This window comes from Pseudonaja textilis, chromosome 3, assembly GCF_049901715.1.
Source record: "Pseudonaja textilis isolate UNSWEBS1 chromosome 3, rPseTex1.2, whole genome shotgun sequence".
Classification (NCBI taxonomy): domain Eukaryota; kingdom Metazoa; phylum Chordata; class Lepidosauria; order Squamata; family Elapidae; genus Pseudonaja; species Pseudonaja textilis.
The window spans coordinates 128,427,570-128,453,286 of NC_141992.1; positions in this window are offsets into that span (position 1 = coordinate 128,427,570).

The window sequence follows — 25,717 nt, forward strand, 5'->3', positions numbered from 1 at the left end:
TGTATGAAAGACCAAAATAATTAGCTAGCCAGAGAGAGACAGACAAACAGAAAGAGGGAAAAATCTATAGAAATATAGAGAAGTGGGAGAACATAGATCTGCCATTTAAAATAAATTATTTAATCCCCCCCCCCGCCTACATTAATATATAAAATGACATATAGTTACTCTTTGGACAGTATACTTTTAAAGAAAACTATCATCACATTTTTTGTACAGAAATGTAGAGAAAAAGTTATATATATGCATATTAGAAAAAAATTGTATATCAAATAGATGCAAGGAAATTGTATGTGGAAGTAAAGTATGATTGTTTGTATGAAAACAACATTACCCCACTATGGGGCAATGCCAGAAAAAAAAGTACTTTGTATTGTCCAGTGGGGGCAGTATAAAAATAGTCCTTTCCATCATGGAGATGGCTCTGTGGAATCCAGAGCCATAGGCTTCTTTGATGGTCTCTCTATAGGTAATTTTGGAAGATAAACATTTATTCAATTTTAAAGAACTAACATACCATAATATCTGTCACTGCTTCTGTTTGACCTGTTCTCTGATCTAACTTTCCAGGTTGCCTGATTTTGTGCTATCATTTGTTATAACCATTCCTTCCTAGTATTGAAGTTTAGCACAGATTTTGCTGATTGCCATTGCTACCTGTGTGTCAGTTACCATAATAATTGCATCAATTTAATTATATTGCATTTATGACTTTTTTTACAGTTTTGTTAATAATTACAGGTTTACGAATTTTAATGTTGTGATGTGGGGCTCAAATATGTAAAAGGGTTTGATTAATGATGTGTCTCATTTTATTGGATCTTGATGCAAGGGACTTCTCATGCAGTGGATTGAATTCCCAATGGCATCATGGCATCATCATCTAAATGAGGTAATTTGCATAAACATACATTTCTTGCATAGTGATGCATAACATGATGCTTTACATTTCAAGTCAATGGCTAGTTCTCAGTGATGGAGGCCCTTCCTTCCAGTGAAAATAAGGTTACACTGTATAATTGATCTTCACAGAAAGTAAGCACACACTCGGCACAAAATTGTCTTCCTATGATGGTTCAATTTTGTAATTAACTAGGACTGTTAATACCATAAAAGCCATTTATGAAACCCTTTCTACATTTACAGAATGCACAAGCACTACTGAAAATTGTGTTCAGGGCAAGTTTGTGCACTGTAGGCTATTACACTCTGCAGGAGATTACTAATACCAAAGGTGCTGCAATAGAAAATCTGTGTGGTTAAAATCCATTCCATAATTCAGTCAGATTTCCAGACTTAAAACAAAGTTTATAATATAGATAACAGATAATAGATAACAGATAATCAGAGTTGGAAGGGACCTTGTAGGCCATCTAGTCCAACTCCCCACCCAAGCGGCAGACCCTACACCATTTCTGACAAATGGCAGTCCAATCTCTTCTTGAAAGTCTCAAGTGATGGCACTCCCACAACTTCTGAGAGCAAGCTGTTCCATTGGTTGATTGTTCTCACTGTCAGAAAGTTTCTCCTTATTTCCAGGTTAAATCTCTCCTTGTTCAGTTTCCATCCATTATTCCTTGTCTGGCTTTCAGGTGCTTTAGAAAATAGCTTGACGCCTTCCTGTTTGTGGCAGCCCCTCAAATATTGGAAGACTGCTATCATGTCTCCCCCGGTCCTTCTGTTCACTAGACTAGCCATGCCCAGTTCCTGTAACCATTCTTCATATGTTTTAGCCTCCAGTCCCCTAATCATCCTGGTTGCTCTTCTCTGTACTTTTTCTAGAGTCTCAACAACTTTTTTATAATGTGGTGACCAAAACTGGATGCAGTACTCTAGGTGTGGCCTTACTAAGGCTTTATAGAGTGGTATTAATACTTCCCTTGATCTTGACTGTATCCCTCTGTTAATGCAACTTAGGATTGCATTAGCTTTTTTGGCTGCTACTGCATACTGCTGGCTCATATTTAGCTGGTTGTCCACTAAGACTCCAAGTTCCCTCTTAGATATAGGAGATATATCACCTTATCCTTCGTTAACATAACAAATTCTAATATTTATATAAATTAAACCATTCAGTAAGTCTAACTCTAACAATCCTATGTTTTATTATGAAAATGCAGTCTATCTGTGGTTCATTATTCTGACCAGTCAAATAAAGACATACTTTGTATAAAGCCATAAAGGAGGCTTGCAATCCCAATCCTCTTTCTTATTTTTGAAACTATATCTGTCAATAAAATGTATTTGTGCTTCAGTATAATTTTGTCTTGGTCTCTGGTTCAGACTTATTTCTGGAAAATTCCCCTACAATATTTATCACACTCTCAGACCAATACTATGGTATTTTGCAGTAGAGACAAAGAGACATTATTGTGAGTTGTGGCTGGTATGACTATCTTGGTCCTGCACTGCTAATTTGTGGAGATGCAAGAAAACACCTGCAGAGAACTTGAAGTTTAAATCCATTCAGGGAAATGCCTGAAGCCAAAAAAGTTCTCTTCCATCAGTTTGCCATCTCCCATTTTAGCTTAATTTGCAACCAAACAGCTGTTGCCTCAGGGACATTAAGCTTGCAGGATGGGCTGCTTCATTGTTTAAGATGTTTCATAAATCTCAGAGAGGAACAATATAGTGTACATTTGTAATCCTATAAATTAATCACATCAAGGTAGCTTATGAGTCAAACAGAGGAAAATTAAATTATTTCTCAACAAAATCAGCTTTATTCCATCCATTTTATGAGGGAATCTTACTAAATGTGGAATTTTCTATCCAAACCCATAAAATGAAAGCAGCAAGAAGCAGTCTGATAGCAGGCACTTCAAAGCAACTCTAAATAGCTTGTACTTTGGATATGTCGTGGCCTTGGCTGATTCAGTCAGTAGAAGAGAAAGCTCTAATATTTGCAATCTTTGGCCATTCATTTTCTTTCATAAAGCAGCAGGACACCATACGCTGGCATGCCATTTCCAGCGGATGAAATTTGTTATATCTGGGAGGACGGTTCAAGAACGGAGGCAAGACTCAGACAGTAACTAAAGCTCTTTATTTGTGACTTCAGATCTGAGCAACTAACCCCAGCTGCAGCAGCCCCTTATATATGGCTGGCTGCGGCTAGGCAGCCAATGAAGGCGATTTGAGTTTGCCACTCTTGGCAGGGCCAATCGCGGCAGCCGTTTACTGGCCAATCGCATCAGTCTATGGCGACCAATCACGATTGGCTTTCAGCGGGCCAATCAGATTTGCAGGCTACGAGCCTGCTAGTCTGGAACACCCCTCCCCTCTCGGTTCCGTTTAAGGGGTGGAGTAATATAGTCTCGCAGGTAAGCAGGTCTTCGCACCTGTCTGCCTGACTTACGCAGTTCCGCTTGACCCTATTCAAACCCGGGTTCAGATGGACTGCTTGCTGGATCAAACAGGAACGGTGAACCGGTGTCATGGTCAGGGCTCTCCTCTGGTGCCTCCGGGGTGATGAAGTCCTCAGCCTCGCTGTTACTGTTCTGGCTCCCGGGGCTCGCTGAACCTGCCTGGTTGCTGCTTCCTGGTGAAGCGGTCGACTGTCCAATCTCAGTTGCAGCTGGTGAGTGTTGCCAACCATGGTGCGGTGATCTCGGTGATAGCTCAGAATAGACAGGTGTTGGTTCTAATTCTGAGTTCACTGCTTCCCCTCCCCCCTAGTGTCAAAGTTAGGGTCAGGGTTGGAAGATGTGGTTAGTCTGGAGCGCAGTTGGTCAATATGGCGTTTCCATGGCCTGCCATCAGTGGTGAGTAGACGGTAGGAGTGGGGACCCGTAACTTGAGTTACCTGGGCAGGAATCCAAAGGGGATCCCCAGAAATTTTTTTTGCGAAAACAAGGTCTCCTACCTTGAAAACACAGTGCTTGCTGCTGGAACCCAGGGGCTTTTCTGGGGTGTAGGCAGGGTGCAAACGATCTAGAGGCGATCTGAGTTTCCTGGCCATCAGGAGTTCAGCTGGGCACTTGTTGGTTGTGCTGTTTGGTGTGATGTGTTGTAGGAGCAGCATTCTAGTGACTTTGTCATGGATGTTGCCTTGATCCATTTTTTGTAGGTTTTTTTTTGTAAACTGAACCATTCGTTCAGCCCGGCCATTCGCCGCAGGATGAGCCAGCGATGTGAGTGCGTGTCGGATGCCCAGTTCCACTAAATACTGTTCAAAGGCTAAGGCAGTAAATTGGGGCCCATTGTCAGAGACCAGGACATCTGGTAACCCGTGTGTGGCGAAGAGTCTGTTCAGTTTTTTAATGACCACCTCAGTAGTGGTTGCTTTCATTTTACTGACCTCAAGCCAGTTTGAGTAGGCATCAACAGTTATTAAGAAGGTGTGGCCTCTCGTAGGTCCCGCAAAGTCAATATGAATGCGAGACCAAGGACCCCTGGGTGTTTCCCATTCTGTTGGTGGGGCTTTAGGTGGAGCTGAGTGGTTTTCCTGGCATTTGTTACAAGAGGCGACCCAGGTTTCGATTTGTTTATCTATACCTGGCCACCAGGCGTAACTTCTTGCCAGCGCTTTCATACATACGATGCCTGGGTGTCCATCGTGTAGCATTTGCAAGACCCTTTTTTGTAACTTAGTTGGTACAACAACTCGGTCTCCCCACAAAACACACCCTTTTTGTGAAAAAAGTTCCGTTTGTCTGTTTTTAAACGGCTTAAACATTTCCTTAGTGTCGTAATCTGGCCATCCCCTCTCCACCCAGCCAAGAACTCATGCCAAACAAGAGTCTCTTTTGGTTTCAAAAGTGATGTCTTGAGCTGTTAGTGGAGGTGATGGCATTGTCTCTATTTGAAGTATGGGGAGTGTGGGAGCTGGGTCTTCCTGTGGCTCGGGTAGCAGTGAGCGGCTCAAGGCATCTGCGTGGGGAATAGATTTCCCCGGGCGGTACTTTAATTGATAGTCGTAGCTGGATCGAATGGTGCGGGTGGTATAGCACTGCTGGCCATGTCACCGTCGTTGCACTCTGTCAGCCACGTGCTCCTTCGGCTAGCTCAATTCAATAGCTTCTGTTGCCTCCGCATCCCATCCTCGTCGCCAGTGTTATATCTGGGAGGACGGTTCAAGAACGGAGGCAAGACTCAGACAGTAACTAAAGCTCTTTATTTGTGACTTCAGATCTGAGCAACTAACCCCAGCTGCAGCAGCCCCTTATATATGGCTGGCTGCGGCTAGGCAGCCAATGAAGGCGATTTGAGTTTGCCGCTCTTGGCAGGGCCAATCGCGGCAGCCGTTTACTGGCCAATCGCATCAGTCTATGGCGACCAATCCCGATCAGCTTTCAGCGGGCCAATCAGCCTGCTAGTCCGGAACAAAATTATTCATTATATAATATTTCTTCATTAGGTTTTAGATATCTGCAATAGATATCTAAGTTTTTAAAGGAAGACACTATGTGATAGCAGACCTAATCTGTCTCTAATTCTTACAAAACAACAAGGTGGCTGCTAATGGTATCTGGAACTGTTTCTCTCACAATAGCTTGGATTCCTCTATAAACATTTATAGCCATAGTGGCTAAGTAGTAGAAAGCATATGAAAAAAAAATCTATATTGTGGAAAGCATGTATCAAGGATGCAGAATTGCCTCAAAAGCAATAACTACAGTGCCCATTAACTATAGAAGAGGCAATATAATTCAAAGGAATACTTACCCATACCAAGTCTCCCAAAAGGATACAGCCAAAGTAAATAGACGATATCAGCTATAAAAAAGCTGTGATAGTGTTACCCATAAAACTCAGGCACCAGAGTTGGTTTGGAAAAGACATAGAGTCCTTGAATTTGAGGAACCACCCAATATCTTTGCAAAGTGGCTTTTAATTCCCTTCCCTCAATACAAACCTCACACTTTAGGCAATGTGAAAGGCATTTTATTAAGGTGGAATCAAATCTTTACAATGATATATACATTCAAGATATGTGATACATCATAAAAAAAACCAAACAACAAAAGATATCTATTAGATACAGTAGTGGTATGCTCAAAAGGCTAGTTTTTACATATCAAAAGAAATGACTTTGGCTCAAAGGATAAACATGGTTTCCTAAACTTCAAAATGAGGCATGCTAATATCAGCTTTATTAACATGCTAATAATAAAGCTAAATTTTGACATAATAATAGCTGAACAAAACCTTCGTTTTTCCAGACTTATTTAGTCAGATCAAGATTACAATCAGGGCAGAAAATTGCCCTCAAGTTTACCAGATATCCGAAATTATTATTCATGGAACACTCTGATTTTTCCAACGGTCATACAATTTCAAAGAAATCCATGCTTGAGCTACCATTGTTATTTCAGTTTGCCATAATTTTCCGGTTCTCAAGTGTAGTTTTAAATTGTGAAATGTAAGTAATCGTTTGTTTGAATATTTAACCCATGAACATTTATTAATGAGTTTTTCAAACTTCATTAAATATTCCTGGCTATCACAGCACAGAAAGAAAAGCAAAAAAGAGAGGAGTTATCCATGCAAAAGCCCCCTGTGACTCCTGTCTTTTGTTTAGTGCCTTCGCAAGTGCTGAACTACTTATCTGTTCATCTTGAAATAGGAATAGCATGCTGCATTACAACAACATCTCTACCCTGTCAATGTAAACTGATTTGAACATTGTATTCCAGTCTTGCCATTATTACTAGGAGCTCTGGGAATTATAATTTTCCAACTGCTGAACCTTAGCACAAGTCTATGCCTCTATACTTTTGCCCCAGACAGTGTAGAGTTGTAATTGCAGGAATGTTCCAATCTCGAATGGCAAACCTCAGATAAAGAATGTTTCCAAGCAAATACAACTCAGGTAAACAAAGTCACTAATCTAAAGGAGGATTAGAGAAAGGAAGTAAACATATGTTAGACTTTAACTAGAGATAATTAATTGTATGGATTACTGTGCTAAACAGTAACGAAAGTTAAGCAGTAACCAAAGTTAACCAGTGATGGAGGATAACTAAAAATGTGTATAAATGCAAGACTAGACTCCAATAAAGATTCAGTTGTTCATGATCAAACAACTTGACTGCCTCGTCATTACAACAAGTGGCGCCTGAACAGGACCCTCTTACTTCGTCAGGCAAGGATTTGATGCACCTTCAACCCTTTGTGGTTTCTTCAACCTTTTGGTTTCTGTAAGTATGGGGTCTTCACTTTCTGAGAAACAAAGGAAGCATGTAGATGAATTAGGCTATTTGTTGAAGAAAAATAATACCGATGTACCACAGAGAAATCTCTTAAGGCTGGTCCAGGAGATTGCAGCTCAGTGCCTAGGGTACCCAGAAAAGGGGTCTTTAAAATTAACTGATTGGGAATGTATTGGAAAAACATTGCATACTGAGCCTCGAGCAAAAATAGAAGTTTTGCATGTGTGGCATTTATGTAGGCATGCAATTGAAAAATTTGGCCACAATGAACTTTCTCTTTTAACACCTCCACCTTCACGTTATACTAATGCTGTCATTTGTCCCCCTTCTTCACCTGAATATAAGTCTTCAATTCCCTCAGCTCCTGCAGATACAGGGCAAAAGCCTCCTGACTCTATTGTTCAGTCTTCTTTTCAGAAAATGGTAGAGACTTGTAAAAGGGATGCCTCTGTCTCAGGAACAGAACTTGCAGAATTACTGTCTGTTTGTCCAGTGCAATATAGTCCTGGTCAGGGGCCACAGCTTGGACTGCAAGTAGCAGAATGGGAGGGTCTGCCTTATCAGATCTTAAGAGAGTTAAAAAAGGCAGTTACAGACTATGGGATTAGTGGTAATTTTACAAGAGGACTTGTAGAAGGAATAAAAAATGGTTATACAATGATCCCTGAAAATTGGAAGCAAATATTTCACATGATTTTAACATCCATGCAATATGTGGTTTGGGAGAGTGAATATATGAGACATGCTCAAGCTGCTGCTTTAGGAGTGGGAGGAGCATATACAGTTGAGCAGCTATTTGGTTCTGGACCATTTGGTACAATTCCTACTCAAGTTGTTCTTCCTCCAGCTACATTAACTATTGTTTCTGAATGTGCCTTTCGTGCTTTTCTTAAGGTACCCCAAGCTGGGGAACCTAGAGCAAATTTTTCAAACATTCGACAGAATGCCAATGAGCCTTATGCTGACTTTGTTGAGTGTCTGTCCAAAGCAATTAGACAGCAGTTTGATCATCAGAAAGCTGCTGGTGAACTTCTTTGCCAGTTAGCTATTGAAAATGCTAATGCAGATTGTAAAAGAGCTTTACAGCCGTTAAAGGCTACTGCTCATTACACTCTGGCAGATATGCTGTGAGTCTGCCAGGATATTGGATCACAAACTTATAAAATGCATATGTTAGCAGCTGCTATTCAGAAAGGACAGCAACCAATTGGTAACTGTTTTAAGTGTAAGAAGCCTGGCCACTTTCAGAAGGACTGTTGTTCTACACCTTCTATGACTCAGAATCATCCTTCTAAGAAGTGCCCTATTTGTAAAAAGGGATTTCATTGGGCCAATCAATGTTGGTTTTGGTCGGGAAACTTGCCAGTGGGTGTGGCACCCACCTGGAATCCAAAGCGTGCCTTTCCCATCACTCTGAGTCCTCCAGCAGTCTCTCTCACTCCTCCCCAGCCACAGCCGGTAGTGCTGGGATCGATTTAATCACTCAAGAGGAAATTGAGTTTAAATTTCCCATGGAAGTTAAAATAGTTCCATCTCAATTTAAAGGTCCTCTTCCTTTGGGATTAGTTGGCTTAATGTTGCCTCATTCTTCTGCACAGAAAAAGGGCTGTTTTGTTGTGCCTGGGTTAATAGATTCAGATTACACTGGTATCCTCATGATTCAGATTTGGGTGAATCTTCCTCAAGTTCTGCCTTGTAATTCTTCTGTTGCTCAATTGCTTCTTCTTCCATATGAAAATCCATCTCCTGGTATAGGTAATCATCGGGATGCAGGATTTGGATCAACTTCTTTATCTGTAGACTTACTTCATCAGCTGAACTCCTCTTGTCCTTTGTTAACGCTCTTCCTTAATAAACAAGCATTTCAAGGGTTATTGGATATTGGAGCCGATGTTATTGTCATCTCCTCTTTACAGTGGCCAGTACAGTCGCCAAAAACAACAGTTTCTTCATTGTGGGGAATAGGAGGTTCTACAGCTGCTTGGCAGAGTGTTCAAGAAATTAATGTTACAACATCTGCTGGTAAGTCCTTTTTCCTACAACCATACATTCTAGATATTCATACTAATATTTGGGGCCATGATATCCTTTCTCTTCTTAATGCCCATTTGATTCTTGATGATGGCTCTTCCTCTTAAATGGCTCTGTTCTACGCTGGTTTGGGTGGAACAATGGTCAAAGGAAAAACTCGCTACTTTACAACAATTGGTTCAAGAACAATTGGCTGCTGGTCATATAGAACCTTCTACTAGTCCTTGGAATACTCCTGTTTTTGTTATAAAAAAGAAAAATGGGAAACATAGAATGTTGCACAATTCCTCCATTCCAATTCTTCCTGAATTACAAGTACAGAAATCATATACATTAGTACAATGGCAAAAATTACTTGGCATTATTAATTGGGCACGCCCATTCTTCTACATTACAACTGGTGATATGTTGCCCTTATTTCAGTCTTTGAAGGGAGCACAATCACCAGGAGATCTAGTTGTATTAACTGATCCTCAAAGAACATGCCTTCAAGAAATATTGAATAAGTTTAAGCATCGATATGTGGACAGGATAACATCCTTAACAATAGGACTTTGCTTAGCTATTCTTCCCACTACACCCTTACCCACGGGATGTCTTTATTCTAATGCATCCCCGCAAGCGGTCAACATTCATGAATGGATTAATTTGTAAGCTACTCTGCCTAGAAACATTTATCCTTATCAATCGGGATTAGAGGATTTGATTATTAAAGGTCGTAAATAAGCATTACACCTTACAGGACAGGATCTCATTAGCATAGCTTTCACTCTTACAAAGTTGAACATGAGCATTTGATGATCATTTCAGAATCATATCAGATAGCCTTTTCTCAATATGTGGGAAACTTGTTGTATTCTTTACCCAAGGATCCTAGAATAGTGGTTAATACTACTTTAAATCCGGCCTTTTCTTCCATTTTTGTGCGAAATCCTATTTCTAAAGCTCTTACAGTCTTTACTGATGGATCACCTACAAGGGGTGTGGTTGTCTGGAAGATTCAGCAACAATGGTATCCTAAATTTACTGCCATGCAGACTTCAGCTCTATGTGCTGAGCTGGCTGCTGTGATTTTGGCTTTACGATTGTTCAATGACCAACCTATTAACTTGACCGTTGATACTCAATATGTGTATTTAGCTATGCAATCTCTTCCCTTTTCTTATTGTGCTCTCTCTTTGGATAAGAATTTGTTATCCTTGTTTTTATCTTTAAAGAATAGTTTGGAAACTCGCTTGTATTCTTTGTATGTAGAACACATTTGAAGTCATACTCCTTTTACTAATGCCTTGACTGAAGGAAATCGGAACGCAGATGAATCCTTAAAGGATGTTGAGTCTTTGTTTAATCATTCTTATTTTCATCAAAATGCCAAATCGCTTGCAAAGCAATTTAAAATTTCATTATCTCAAGCCCGGGATATTGTCCATGCTTGTCCAGCTTGTCAGCAACTGGCAGTTCTCTTTCCAGTGGGTGTCAACCCATGAGGAACCCAAGCTAATCAAATTTGGCAAATGGATGTAACTCAATTTTCAACCTTTAAGCCATACGGTTATCTTCATACGTCTATTGATACTCATTCACACTTCTGGCTATTTTCTACACACCCTATGCAATTGAATTTTGTCCGTTGGCGTTACTTGAAAGTTAGTCAATTTACAAGGGGTCTGTGTTTCTGTTGTCACGCTAAACACACTTGGCTTCATAATTGGTCTGATTATGATGCTGCTCAGCACATATTAAAAAAGCTAGGGAATTATAGTTATTGTTCTGACTACTATTGGCTGTCAGGTACCTTTAATTCTTCTTTGCATGGAATTAATATAGCTCCTGATATGTATCCTGACAATTTTCCTATTTTTAATGCCTCTGATCAATCTAATACAGGATCGATAGGCGCTGGTTGGCAACTTAAGGATTCTAATATGTGGTTCTTTTTTGATAAATATGCTACTAATGTTCATCCTCAGAATTATCAATGTGCAACTATAGGTTATTTTACTCTACCTGTTTAAATAGGTACGTTCCCATCAACTTGATAGAGGCGTTCCTCTCTGGGGCCTACATGTAATGATGAAGTCATTATTGACACACAATTGTCTTCTGGTTCTACATTTGGCCGTGCATTGGCAGGGGCCATTACAGGAGTCCTTACTCTAGGCTCTTATCCTGGCATAATTGCTCAAGAAAACAGACGATCTATTCTTGGTCTCACCTGCAGACTTGAAAAATCCATCAATGCTACTGCTGCTATTATTCGTGATTTGCAGCATGAAATAGAAGACTTAAATCAAGATGTCTTACAGCAGCATTTTGCCGTAGACTATCTTTTAGCCCATCAGGGAGGGTTCTGTACGTTAGTTGGACACCGTGGATGTGCTGTGCATTTTCATTCTTTGAATAAAACTATTGAGGATGAGCTTGCCAATTTACAATCATACATTCAAAGTAATATCCATGCTCATTACTCACCTTTTGAGTGCCTAACCAATTGGCTCCCTGATTGGTCTTGGCTCAGACAGTTTTTCTTTTATGCTATAATTATTATTATTGTACTAATTGCAACCTGTTGTTTTATTCAATGTATTCCAAATTTATTCACATTGTTTCATCCTGCTTCCCCTTCTCTTAATCCTCTACAATTGCGATACATTCATAAATCTTTGAAACCTCCATTTAGAATAAAAAACGAGGATATGTAGAGTTGTAATTGCAGGAATGTTCCAATCTCGGATGGCAAACATCGGATAAAGAATGTTTCCAAGCAAATACAACTCAGGTAAACAAAGTCACTAATCTAAAGGAGGATTAGAGAGAGGAAGTAAACATATGTTAGACTTTAACTAGAGATAATTAATTGTATGGATTACTGTGCTAAACAGTAACCAAAGTTAAGCAGTAACCAAAGTTAACCAGTGATGGAGGATAACTAAAAATGTGTATAAATGCAAGACTACACTCCAATAAAGATCATCATGATTCAGTTGTTCATGATCAAACAACTTGACTGCCTCATCATTACAATAAGACAGTTTTTCATGCATGTTGCAATAATTCCAAGGAAGATTTCAAAAGACAAGGACATTATATTTCAAGCTGCTCTTTGTCCTATGTTTATGAAACTTGACACTAAACAAGTTTAAGAGAATCCTGTTCAAACTGAGCCACTTCAGAACCAGTGTGCAAGTTATTCAGTCTGGTCTGCAAGCTACCATACCTCTTTCTTTCCTTTTTTCCTTCCTTCTTTCCTTCCTTCCTTTTCTTTACTCTTTCTTTCTTTCTTTCTTTCTTTCTTTCTTTCTTTCTTTCTTTCTTTCTTTCTTTCTTTCTTTCTTTCTTTCTTTCTGTTTGGAAGCCATTTTTTACTGAGGCTTCTGGGCTGCCACATTTAGTGCCTTGGAAATTGGGAGGAGGATTACAAGGAGCGGTGGAAGATTAGCCATAACAACATTCCTTTCTCTGGGAGTCAAGGACAATTGCCCTGCACCTGTAGGGGAGCAATTGGGAGTAGTCTCCAGTTGAGATTGAGAAATGATTGGACCATGTGATGAACTTGTGGGTGCAGGAGTTGGAGTTTGATTTTCTTTTGGGTGGGGAAAGCCCAGAGCTCTCAGATTTGGGGTTTCCCCAGATGTGCCAATATGACATATCTAATAAAATGGATCTTTGAGGTAGTGATGGGGTCAGAGTCCTTTGCTTTGGAGGTGGTTACCTGGAACCCTGACACTTCCTTCCTTCCTTCCTTTCCTTCCTTCCTTCCTTCCTTCCTTCCTTCCTTCCTTCCTTCCTTCCTTCCTTCCTTTCCTTCCTTCCTTCTCTCCCTTTCCTTCCCTCTCCTCCCTTTCTCCTCTCCTCTCCTATGACATTTCTGAATAGATAGTTTTTTCTCTCCATTGTTTTTTTTTCAGTCCAGAGTTTTAATATTTTCCCAATCACTTGGGAAAACTAGAAAAGTTTATCCCCAGCCAAGGTTGGCTCTAAACTTAAGGCTCACTAGGCACTCACTTAGGAGCCAACAAACATAAAAGACTTCCAAAACACACAGAAACAACAACAAAAAAAGTAACAGCACATTTCATGAGCCAGCACACCTGCTCCAGAGTTAAATATAACTTTGCAGAATTGTTGCTAATGTAATTACAATTAATGTAGTAAAGAGAGTGAAAATGTTAGAGAAAAGGAAAAAATTGTTCAGGGTTGAAAATTCTAAGTAAAAAGCTTAAATATTTGAAGAGGAAAAAGTGAGACAAGAAGGTGCTGTTTTGAATTTCCTAACAAATTTGGAAGATCAGCCAACCATGGATGACCTGGCCTAAGCTTTCAAAATGTCTGCCCTCAGCTCCTAAATAACCTGAACCAACCCCAGGCATTTAAGGTGGCATTCGTCCTTCTATTTTTCTCCACAACAGACCTGCAAGGTAGACTGGACAGAGTGAGAAACTGGTTTATACATACAGGGATGTTTTGTGGCTGAGAGTAGATTAGAACTTGTTTCTAATCCATTACCCTTAACCAAAGCACCACATCGGCTCTCAGTTGTTAAGTGCAGGTATATAAGTCCTGTATTTAAAGACTAAATCCCATGTCATCAGTAGTATTGCATATTTCAGGAGTTTTCAGACATTAAGTCCACATTCTATTCATTGCAATTTCCAATTTTCATCCCAAAAAATCTGCTATTGTTGGATAACATTGTTGAGTGAACATGATCAAGTGGTTTATGTGATCTGTCACCTTACATATAGGGTTTTAAAAAGAAAAGAAGAAATAAAGAAAGGAAGGAAGGAAGGAAACCACACCGGAAGGCAATAGCAACATACTTTTATATTCAGATAGCCACCTGCATAAAATGGCAATACTATTTTTAAAAAAACCTATCAATTTGTGGGCCAATGTTCCATATGATCAAGGAGAATGTGCATTTCCCAAGTAGAAATTGGTAAATGTTGCTTCAATAGCATTTATAGATGGCAGAAATATATTAAAAAATTTGTATGATATGGCAAAGCAAGATTTGTTTTGGTGAAACTACAAAATCAAAACACATTATGTACATTAACCATAGAAGTGTTGACCAAGCTCAAGACTGGGTTCATTTTACTCATCACTTTATGAGAGAGAGGAAAATAGGATTCAACAGTTTATTGCTGTGCAGAAGTAAAGACTCACAAGGTCAAGGTCAAGGTCAAATCAAGCATGCCTGCTGACATTCAATAAGTTGTTTTTATACTATAAAACCACCTTTGTATTTCCTGACATTTTATTGTTTGTTTCTGATTTATTGATGGTATCTGCAGTTTAGGATACTGTCCCATGATAAGCATGGAAGTGCACTTAATTAGTTAACCTCTCTACATTTGGCTGTGCTTTTTAATATGCTAATGATGAACTTTTTATCTCCAGACCTTCACCTTAAGTACAGCTTAAGCAAAATACCATGTTACCTTTCCTTGTTCCAGTAATGGACCCAGCTACAAAATCCTTCAGAACAAACTGCCAGCTAGAGTAATACTTCCTATAACTGAAGTGTTTGTGGAGAGCCTCTTCTACTAAGTGTCAAAGTCTGTGTTATTTAGATGTTCATTCTAATAATAGTTATATCGAAGAAAAACATAGACAGAGTGAATAAGATGGACTAGCTCAGATTCATTCCAATACCACTAATATTGAGGGGAAATATTTCTTAAACTTTACACAATATCTGGAGTTGTGTACTGAATTCCTTTAGATTGGGTGGTATTGGAACGAGTGTAAACAGTGATAAAATAAATGTTTAGACACTTTGTGATGCCAAGTCCATCTGAAAGCTGAAGTGCCCAGATAACCAGGAAGAAAAGATTTAAGGTGCTTCTTCTTGAGTTTATAGAATAGCACTATAGCAATAGCAATAGTAGTTAGATTTATATACTGCTTTACAATGGTTTACAGCCCTCTCTAAGTGGTTTACAGAATCATTATATTGCCCCCCAAAATCTGGATTCTCATTTTATCAAATGGATGGAAGACTGAGTAAACTTGAGCTGGTGAGAATCAAACTCCCAAAATGTTGCTGTCAGTAGGATTAGATTGCAATACTGCAGTCTAATTACTGCACCACCACAGCTCTGAATAGAATAGAATTCTTTATTGTTCAAGTGTGATTGGACACACTGTTAGGAATAACATAGGTTACCTAACGGAGTTTGGGTAAAATAATATATATAAACTATGATAGTAAGTTTAAGTGTGTGTCACTTTAAACTGCAAAGCATGTAATTTTGGGTGCGGTTGTGAACCGCCATAAGAGGGAGCAAGAGAACCTGATTGATTGCTGACGATTCCTGACGATTGCTGGTTTGATGAATTGATGGTTTGTTAACTGCGTGCTTTCCCTACTGCTGAGTTGCTGAAGGAAGAGAGGAGTTTTGACTTCTTCATATCTCTACTGCGAGGAGATATATTCCTGGACTGATATTTGCAAGTTTACTGACCTCTTTTTCGACACTGGAATTTGCAACTGAATAATCCCTGGACGGACTGAACTAGTGAATGATATATGGACTGTTTGACTATGCTATAACTCTTACTGGAATAAACTATTTAACTAGCACAGTGTATCTGTTTTACTGAGTGTAAGCTACAAAAACGTTTATCTCACATATTTTGCCTGCCTGCCTGACTGCCGTGCAGATTCTGCTAGGGTGTATCCCTAACACTGGTTATGGGCCCAGATGCACAGTCAGACTAACCAGGATATAACAGGCTTATATAAAGTGAGAGTTAGTGTAGTTACACAATACTGTAAACAGACAGCTGTGTTTTATTAATTATAGTTTAATATCCAGAGAAAAGATGGCACAAGTCAATTTACCAAGTTTGTCTCTAATATCCAAACTGGATGGAACAAACTATGTTTCATGGTCTATGAAATGCAGCCTACTTCTACGTAGAGAAGGTTTGTGGAGTATAATTCAAAACCCACCAGAGGTAGATGCTTGGGATCCAGAGGATGAAGATGATGCCCAGAAAATACAAGAATATAAACTGAAGAATGAGCAAGCTCTCTGTATAATAGGACTGACACTCTGTGACCAGCAGCTTGTCCATATTCGTGGAGAAGAAACAGCTGCTAAATGTTGGGAGAATTTAAAGAAGATTTATGTTCGAGACAGTGTAGGAGCACATATAAATCTTACACGGAAGCTGTTCAGAACACATCTTCAAAAGAATGGAGACATGTTGACTCATATAAACACTATGAAGAGGATTTTTCAGGAACTGCATGAAAAAGAACTTATCTTCACTGAACTACATCAGGTTTATATAATTTTGTCTTCATTAGATGAGAGCTATGACGACTATGTAACTTCGCTGGAAGTACTGCCAAAAGATAACCTCACATTAACTGACATTACTGGCAGATTAATTGAAGAAGCCAGGAGAAGGCTTGAAAGGGATCAACTCAGAAGGGAACAACCACAAGAAGAGAAATTACCTTCGTCAGCCTACACAATTAGAAAATGTTTTAATTGTGGAAGAAAAGGACATTTGGCTAGATTCTGCAAGAAAGAAAAATGCCACAATGCCAGCCAGAATGCAAAAAGGCATCAAAAGGATGAAAAATGTATAGCTATGTATAGCAACCAAACTGTGAACAATAATAATTTTTGGGTTGTAGATAGTGGAGCATCGTACTGCATAACGAAAGATAAGAAAAGATTTATTAAGATGTCCATGAGTTCAGAGCAGATATCGTTAGCTAATGGCTGGAAACTTAAAGCAAGGAATTTGTCCCTGGTGCATATGCTCTCAGTGTACATACAAGTAACAAGTGATAAATCATGATCATAATAATAAAATATAATCATTATAAATCTTAAGATACAAACATAAAGTGATAGTCATAAAATACCAAATAAAAGCAATCAACATACATCATAAGATACGAACAACAAAGTGATAGCCAAAAAAGACTAAAGGATCAGGTAATAGGAAAGAATGATATGAGAAGGATAGTAGTAATTCAGCCCTACGACATGGTTAGATATCCTAAGGCATAAGAAATTGTTGTGGGAATTAGTTGTTTAGTAGTAGAGTGGTTAAAATGATGGATGGTTATAGAAATTACAAGTAGAATTGAAGGAAAGCTTACTTCTGTGAAAACTTTCCAGAAATATACTACAATGGTAGTAAAACTTCATAGTGTGATACATATATATATATTTTTTTTTTCTTAAGTTTTCGCGGGTACTTATATGTATGGCATTCAGCTTTGTTTGGGTATTTTCCCACGTCATTGTAGTTGTGCTTTTAAAGTGATAGCAACGTTCCTAACTAATGATAGCCGTCCATTTACCCAGAGCCAAGCTGCACTAAAGGCCTCCAATAAAGTAACACAATGTTGCCAGCCAATCAAGATACAAAAAGAGCCAAAAAACAGACAGAAGATATTAGAAACACCAATCAAGCAGAACACAGCAAACTCCAAGACCAATAAACACAGACCAATACTCCCAACCAATCAGGGTGAAGAAAAAACGATTCTGGCACAGCAATAGGCTACCCCAAATTTAAATCTGAAACCACTGTAAAAGTCTGACTCACAGATGAACACTATACAGAAGCCTGATGATGGCAGATGAGATTCTGCCGAAACGTTGCTACAACTTTAAAAGGCTACAACTTTAAAAGCACAACTACAATGACGTGGGAAAATACCCGAACAAAGCTGTGTTAAGCTGGCCAACCAATTTATGGCACTCATATTGAATATCATTTAAAAAAAAAAGCTGTACATTTTCTCCATCATTTATTCCTGCCTGCATAGCCAGTTTGTAGAAGCTTTCCCTGTCTTTATAGCCATCATAGAAGATAGAAAGATAGCAAATAATGTGATAATGGTGTTCTAAGAACTCCATTTATGATTTCAAGAGCTCTCGCCAAAAATTGGCACAGGGGTGTTTGCTTATTATCCACCATTCATGGTCTTTGAAGGATGAAGGAAGGAGACTTCGCACACAGAGCATCAACTGGGACAATTACTTCCCAGGCTGCATAGATTGGCCCTCATTAATAACTCACATTGCATTTCTGTCAGAAATTATTGTAGTAAGCACACACAGGCATTGTCTTCTGTAATGGTGAACATTTTCTGATTCTCTCCTGACAGTTTGATAATCAAATACAATAGCACCACCTACTTGTCAAAGAGCATGTCAGCATCATACCAAGCTTATTTTCCCATTAAGCCTGTTTTAACCCCAAAAGAAATGAATGAAAATTGTAGGTTGTATTTGTGTAACATTCTAACCTAAAATGAAGCTTGCTTGTTTGTGGTCTAAAAGATCAAATAAACTACAATTTACTGCTTAGTTTATTTGTGCATTTATTTATTATTTTAAATTATTTGTTTGTCAAACATGTACAAGATAACAAGTATAAGTATGAACATAAACAAGAACAGAGGGACAAGAAACAAAGCGACAATAAGACAGGGATGGTAGGCATGCTGGTGCACATATGCCTGGCCCTTTAAGGAACTCTTAGGAATGGGGTGAGGAGGTCCATGGTCGATAGTTTGAGGCTGAAGCTATGAGGGGTTGAGGCTGCAACAACAGAGTCGGGAAGGGCGTTCCAGGGGTTGTATACTTTTCCTCCATGGTGAGAAATGTTCTCCTGGTATGATTATTTCTAAAATGTCTTAGGGATTAGGAAGAATAGAAAGATTGCGCTGCAATAAAATTAAAATGATATCACATGTGAAAATGTTTGTATCAATATTTATTACTATAAATATTAAGTAATAATTAGTTTATTAATTAATTATGTGTGTGTGTGTGTGTGTGTGTGTATGGCATTCGGCTTTGTTCGGGTATTTTCCCACGTCATAGTAGTTGTGCTTTTAAAGTTGTGGCGACATTTCAGCAGAATCTCATCTGCCATCATCAGGCTTGATGAAGCCTGATGATGGCAGATGAGATTCTGCTGAAACGTCGCTACAACTTTAAAACGCACAACTACTATGACGTGGAAAATACCCGAACAAACCGAATGCCATACATGTAAGTACCAGCGAAAATACATACATACATTGATTAAATTTATTTATTAAAATAAACATCAATACCATAAGTATTAATATAATTAGTGATTAAATAATATTAATATTTCTATTTAAACTCTACAGCTGAATCTCATTGAAATCCATAAGATTTTAAATCAATCAGACTGAAATATTATGTTATTTATTTATTTATTTATTTACTATCCCAATTTGTTTTCTACAATTCAAGGTGGTGTAAATAATGCTTCTGCACTGTATTTTCCCCACAATAACAAGCTTGTGTGGTATGTTGGAATGAAAGAGAGAGAAAAACTCACTCAGCCAACTTCCAAACCTGCTCAAAGCATAATGAAGTCTAAATTTCACTTCATAGATTCCTCTCTCAGAATTGTTAGTGTAAGTGCTGCATGTGGTTCTGGTACTTGTGAGATTGGGGAAAACTAGTGTACAAAGTAATTAAAAAGTAAAGTGATTAAAAGAAAGCATGCTTTTTTTTCATTTCCTTTCACTTCTTATTAAAAGATATAGCCCTCTGCTGGCAAAGTGAAACATTAACAAACAGCAAATATACTTCCTATTATTCCACCAACATTGGTTTTCTGAAAAATAATTTCTGGCTGAGGAACTCTGGGAATTGAAGTCCACAAATCTTAAAAGTGACCAAGTTGGAGACCCCTGATTTACAGTATATTTTATGCCTGTTGCTGCCTAAGCCATGGCTTATAAATTGCAGCTTTCTGAGGGACACAAGAAGACCAGAGTTCTTCTCCCTTTGGACAGGCCTGAAACTGAACCTGAAAAATAGTGGGACTTCTGTTCATAGGTTCCCTTTTCTGATCAACAATTGCATAAATCATTTTGCTTACTTACTCATTACAAGTGCCCCAAAAGATAAAACAGTTGGGCAATATATCCTAGTGACAATTTCTATGCTACATAGGCTACATATAACTTAGGCACCAATGTCATATTATGCTTTGCAATGCTTGGGAGAAAGTAGCAAAAAAGAAAAGATAAAAAGGTTGAATGAGTGAATAGACAAGAACTAGCTGTTCAGGGGAAAAGGCAGACCAGCAACTTAAGATTCCTTAACTCTAGTGAAGTTTCTGGCGTAACAATAACAATTGTGTTTCTCTGATGAATGAGAGAGAATTATTATTGCTTTACATCAGCTAATTAAGAAAAGAAAAAGAAACACAACTGTGTTAACAACTTAAGATAAGCTCAAGAGTGGTGAGTCTTTATTCCACCTGGCCCCATCAGTTCGCTGGGGACTTGTGACACGCAGGTTGTGCTGGCTCATCAGACCCGTGAGGTTTGTGTCGTCATTCGAAACCTAAGCTCTTTGGACCTTCAGCCAACCCATACGCGGGTGAATGGCGTAAAATTTTAAGCCCTTTGGCTACAGGGCGGCTGAATTCTATACGAACGTGTCGCGGACCAAGAAGGAGTCCATGGGTAGCGAACAGCGTTAACCGTTGATTGCTGTGTGTGTGTGGATAGTCCACTCTATCCACTTACGTCACCACTGGAACATCTTTGGCCAATGACCAGGCGCTTTCCATCTAGGGGTGGCGGGGAACGGGCCTCAAATGCCATTTACCCATTGACATGTCTGAGGCCACCCGCCCGCTACACCGCGCGACCTCGTCTCCGCCGGATGATCCCTTACGTGGCAACCCTGCAAACTGGCACTCCTGCATCGTCTGAAGGCTGAATTTCCTCACCTTCTCCTCACCAGTCGAGCTACCTGGCGGCTTTGTCCGGGTTTGGCGTGGTGATGCGGTCAGCTGGGGGTTCAAAATAAAATGAGGCTGGGTCTTGCCGGAGGGTAAGGCGCGACTAAGCGGCAGATAAGCCTACCAGTCACCTTCGAGGAGGGACCTGATGTCTGTTTGCTGCCAGTGCCCAGGACTATGGTCGTGACGTTAAGTGGCCAGAAGCGTGACTTTTTCCAACAGCCGAGGCTTTCTTTGACTCCGTGGCCAGGGCCTGGAAAAAAGCATGGCCTCGGCCATTACAGTCGGTGACAGACCCCTTGCAAGATGTTGCCGACAAAGGAGGGTGGGAATTAGATGAGCACTGCCTCTGGCGTAAGTAGTGATTTGGCCAGCGGTCGCGCCTGGTCTTCTTGTGCCCCCAGTGCCACGGTGACTTTTGTCTAGTAATCTGTGTAGGGGTTCGGCTACTGAGGCTTTATGGGGCAAAAGGATGCATAAAAGTTTAGGAGTCCAAGAAAGCTTGTAGCTCCGTTTTGGAGGTCGGTGTGGGAGCTTCGTGGATCGCCCCTGACCCACTTGGACTCAGGGGTGAATACCAGAGGCATCAATTTTATAACCCAGAAAGTCCACCTGTCTAGTGGCAATGGCGCATTTTTTCTTTTTTTTAACTTGAGGCCATGCTGTCTGAACCTCTCTAACACTGCTCGCACTCTCTGGAAGAGTTGGGGTCCTCCCTGGCCGATACCAAGATGTCGTTAGTAGGGTACTACACCAGGAGGCCCTGTAAATCCGCTCCATGAGGGATTGAAAATACCGGGGCAACATGGAAATTGGAGCGCTTGCATCCAGGAAGGCACCCCTGTAGTGTGATGGTCTGAAGTTCCGCTGTTTGGTTATCAACAGGGAACTGTTGATATGCTTGAGACATGTCCAATTTAGCAAAAATACTGCCCGATTGAATGTGTGCCAATAAGTGCTGAATGACGGAGTACACGGATAGGTGCCTAACTTGTAAATATTTATTGATTGTTGTCTTGTAGTCGGAGAGCAAATTCTCAGGCTACCATCTTTTTGAGTGTGACAATGGGCGTCTCCCACTTGGCGAAATCTGTTGGCTCAATGACCCCTTGTTTGTAGTAGTTTATCCAATTCAGCGTCTAGTTTTGGTCGAATAGCAAATGGAACTCTACGTGGCTTTTAATCTGATTGGGACTGCCTGGGGGTCAATGAGTGAGCGAGATGGGGTTCCATTATAACACCCCAGCTCCTCGCTGAACACATCTGCGTAGTCAGCGAATAAGGAGTCAGTGTCTGAGGTTGAGACAGCATGGACTCCTGTTAGCCCTAGGCCGAGGTGGGGAAACCAATCGAGCCCCAATAAGGTGGGTAAGACCGTTAACTACCACTAGAGGTAGGTGGCCTTTAAAAGCTCTAAAACTGACAAAGAACTTGCCTCTGCCGATCACGGGAATGGCCTTCCCCTGGTAGTCCTTCAGACCGAACTGGCATCTCTGAAACCCCGGGTAGTAGATAGGCTGGGGTGGAGTCTCTTGAGGGTGTTCCCACGAGATTATTGAGAGCGCTGACCCTGTGTCAACACTCCATGTGGCACAGTTTACCTTCTAGGGAAACGGAGAGAGAAATTTTACTAACAGAGTGGCAAGCTCGCCTGGCAAGGGGGCGGTGCGTCACGACAGTTTAATACTTGCCTCTGTGGTCCCGAGAATGCGAGGATAGGGAGGTCTTTGTGTGCAGCTTTGGGGGGTTTGGCAGACTCTCGCAATGTGCCCCCTCTTATGGCAGTTGTTACAAGCGGCTCCCAAACTTGCAGGTGGCCCTTTGATGTGATCCCCCACAGGCTAGGCACAGGGTGATGTGCTTGGGTGGACCGGTGTATTCTTGTTTGGCCCCCTACCTGCGACCGTCTCTCATTGGTGAGGCGATGGACATCGTTCTCCATCGTTGTGGCCTTCCTCCGCTTCCACCTCTTGGAATGGACTGGGAACGCTGCTAGCTTGGCGCTTGGGCCCTGAATTTCGGTGGCTGAGTTCGCCCAGCTAGCTCGGCTGCTAGGGCCTCCTCGACCGCTTGCGAGGTTGAGGTCTTTTTAGCTAGCAGTCGCCTCTGTAGGTTGAGATCCTTGACCCACAAACCAATTGATCGAGGAGCATGTCCTCCAGGTATGTTCCAAACCCGCAGTGCAGGGGCTGCTGTTCTGAGGCGGCCATATATTGGTTGATGGTCTCCTTACTTGATTGCTTCCTCATTCGGACGTGAACCTCCTGGCGATTTGTGAAGGCCTGGGAGCGTAGTGGTTTGTGAGGATCTCAAGCAACTCCGGACCCGCGGGCGTTTTTAATTCTCTCGGCGCCAGTGCTGCAGCGGTATAAGTAAGCGGTGGCTCCATGATAGATTAGGAAATAGGTTTTTCCGATGCTCTCCCGCATCCGACAGGCCGACCCGCATCGATGTAATGATTGAAAGCGGTTCTTATCGATTCCCACTTCTCTTCGTCTGGTTTTAAGCGCCGGGAATACTGGATTGGAACTCATGGTGCTGGAACGGCTGGGCTACCTGCGGGAGAAATCTCTCTGGGACTACGACGCTCGTGAGTTACAAGTGATATCAGCTCTGGAGAGGTTTTTGCTACCCTCTCTTTCTCTCTCTCTGGGTTACCACGTTGGCTGCTAGCCATTGGAAGTGTCTTGATTCGCGCCAAAAAAAGTGGGCGTTAGTGACTCTCTACAGCGATGTGCTGTGATTCCTACTGGCCCGAAATTCAAATGACACCCATTTGAATTTCGCGCCAAATGCAGAGCGGCTGTGGCTGCAGCGCTTCACTTTCCCGTAGCGAGGCTAACAAGCGGCTACAGAGCGCTTCTAACTTTGACTCAGACCGCTTTCTCTGGCTGCGGATCTGCGTTTGCTCTTTTTGATCGCTCGTTTCGCTAGCTGACCGCTCTCTCTGGCTGCGGATCAGCGTTTCCCTTGTTGCCAGCCGATCGCTCTCTCTGGGCTGTAGATCGGTGGCTAGTGACTCAGCGGTTGCAAGGTGCTTCTGGTAGCCATCCCATCCTCGTCGCCAGTGTTAAGTTTGAGCAATGAGAGGCTGAACCAGAGCATGAGTGCAACAGTACTTTATTTACAAATAAAGGGCTGACCGTGCTTGCCAAGCCTGGAACTGGCTCGCAGCAATCAGCAGCCAGTTGGACCCGCAGCCTGCTTTTATAGCTGGCTGCTGGGGAGAGCATTGACCAATGGGAATGGGGGGAATAACGCCCACACAAGTGAGTGGACCTGAGTGAGAACTCCTTGAGTCCTCAGGACATAACAATAATAATGAAAACAAAGAGACCTGGGAGTGAAAAAGAGAAACATGATTTAAAAAACATCTTCAAACAATAACTTTACAATTTAGGTTTGAAACAACAGTGATTTATTTCTGTGTTTGATGTTATCATTTGTTCTGAGATGGATATATCACTTCATCTAAAATTCTATGTTAAATTTCTGACTCTTTAAACTTAACAACTTCATCATTAAAGATGATGTTGTCCCCATCTGAATTAGGCAAGAAACAAAGCAAGAAAGTTGAGCCAGTTTATGGTGTAAAAGATTGCTGTATATTAAGTAGTGCACAAGGTCCTGATAAAAATCCAAATAGTCATGCAACACAATAAACATTTTAATATGGCACTACTCAGCTATCAGTCCTGATTGACCCATCCTTTCAAGTATCTTTATTCAGACTGCTCTGTGTAATTCAAGAAATTCTTACCAAGACACTCCATGCTCATTTGCTAATTATTCAACACAATTTCACAAATGAAAATGATCTTTCAAACTCAGAAGAATCTTCCTTTTCTTGATTCTTTCAATTTCAATTTTACAAATATAAATGTCATAACTAAATAGGACTTGGGATTTTAAACCCATTAAATAGGGAAATTCTGATAGAATAGGAATGTGCTTTTTCAATATACATGTAATTTATAGATTACATAGATTATATAGATTTATTGCTAGAAGGAAATTTGTGAGCAAGTGGCTGCTGAGAAAATTGACATTGGGCTGAAAGTATCACTTCAAAGGGATTCTAAGTCAAAATGGGGTGCTAACTAGAATCACATTAGGATCTTCACAGAGTTTTTTTGGGTTTTTTTTGACAAAACCTCTTACATTGTATTGTATGATACAGTATCTGTTAAATATAAAGAGACTGGAAGAAAAATGTGGTAATCCTAATTCAATAACTGTAATGGGCTGCTAGAATAACCTTGAGTGGGAAGAAGAGCCACAGCCTGGATGAAATTCAGATTAAAACTGGTTTTAATCTGATTTTTGGACAGAACTGTAACCTGAGCCTCAGACAAGACCCTCCCTGGTTCTCTCAAAGGTATGGTAAGATCAGGCTTGCAAGATGAGATTACTATAAACATATAATAAAATTAGTATTAAATGGTGTCACTTTAGTTTCCTAAACCCAGTATATCTTGAAAGGTTGACAAAAACCACAGATACTGGCTGAATGCCGAGAAAGTTTTTAAAAGAGAGAGAGAGTTAAAAACTCAAATCTAGGTGAATCTGTGGGCTTCACTTTGTCTTAGGTCTATTTTTTAAAATGTCCTTTATGGTAGGACATTTGTGAATCTATTAGCATAAAAAAAAAGATAAATCTAAATCCAGAAGTTACTTCTTGAAACATACTGAATGGTTCCTGTTCCGTCTCGCCTTTCCTCTTTCCGAAAAGATGAAAGAGTACACACACA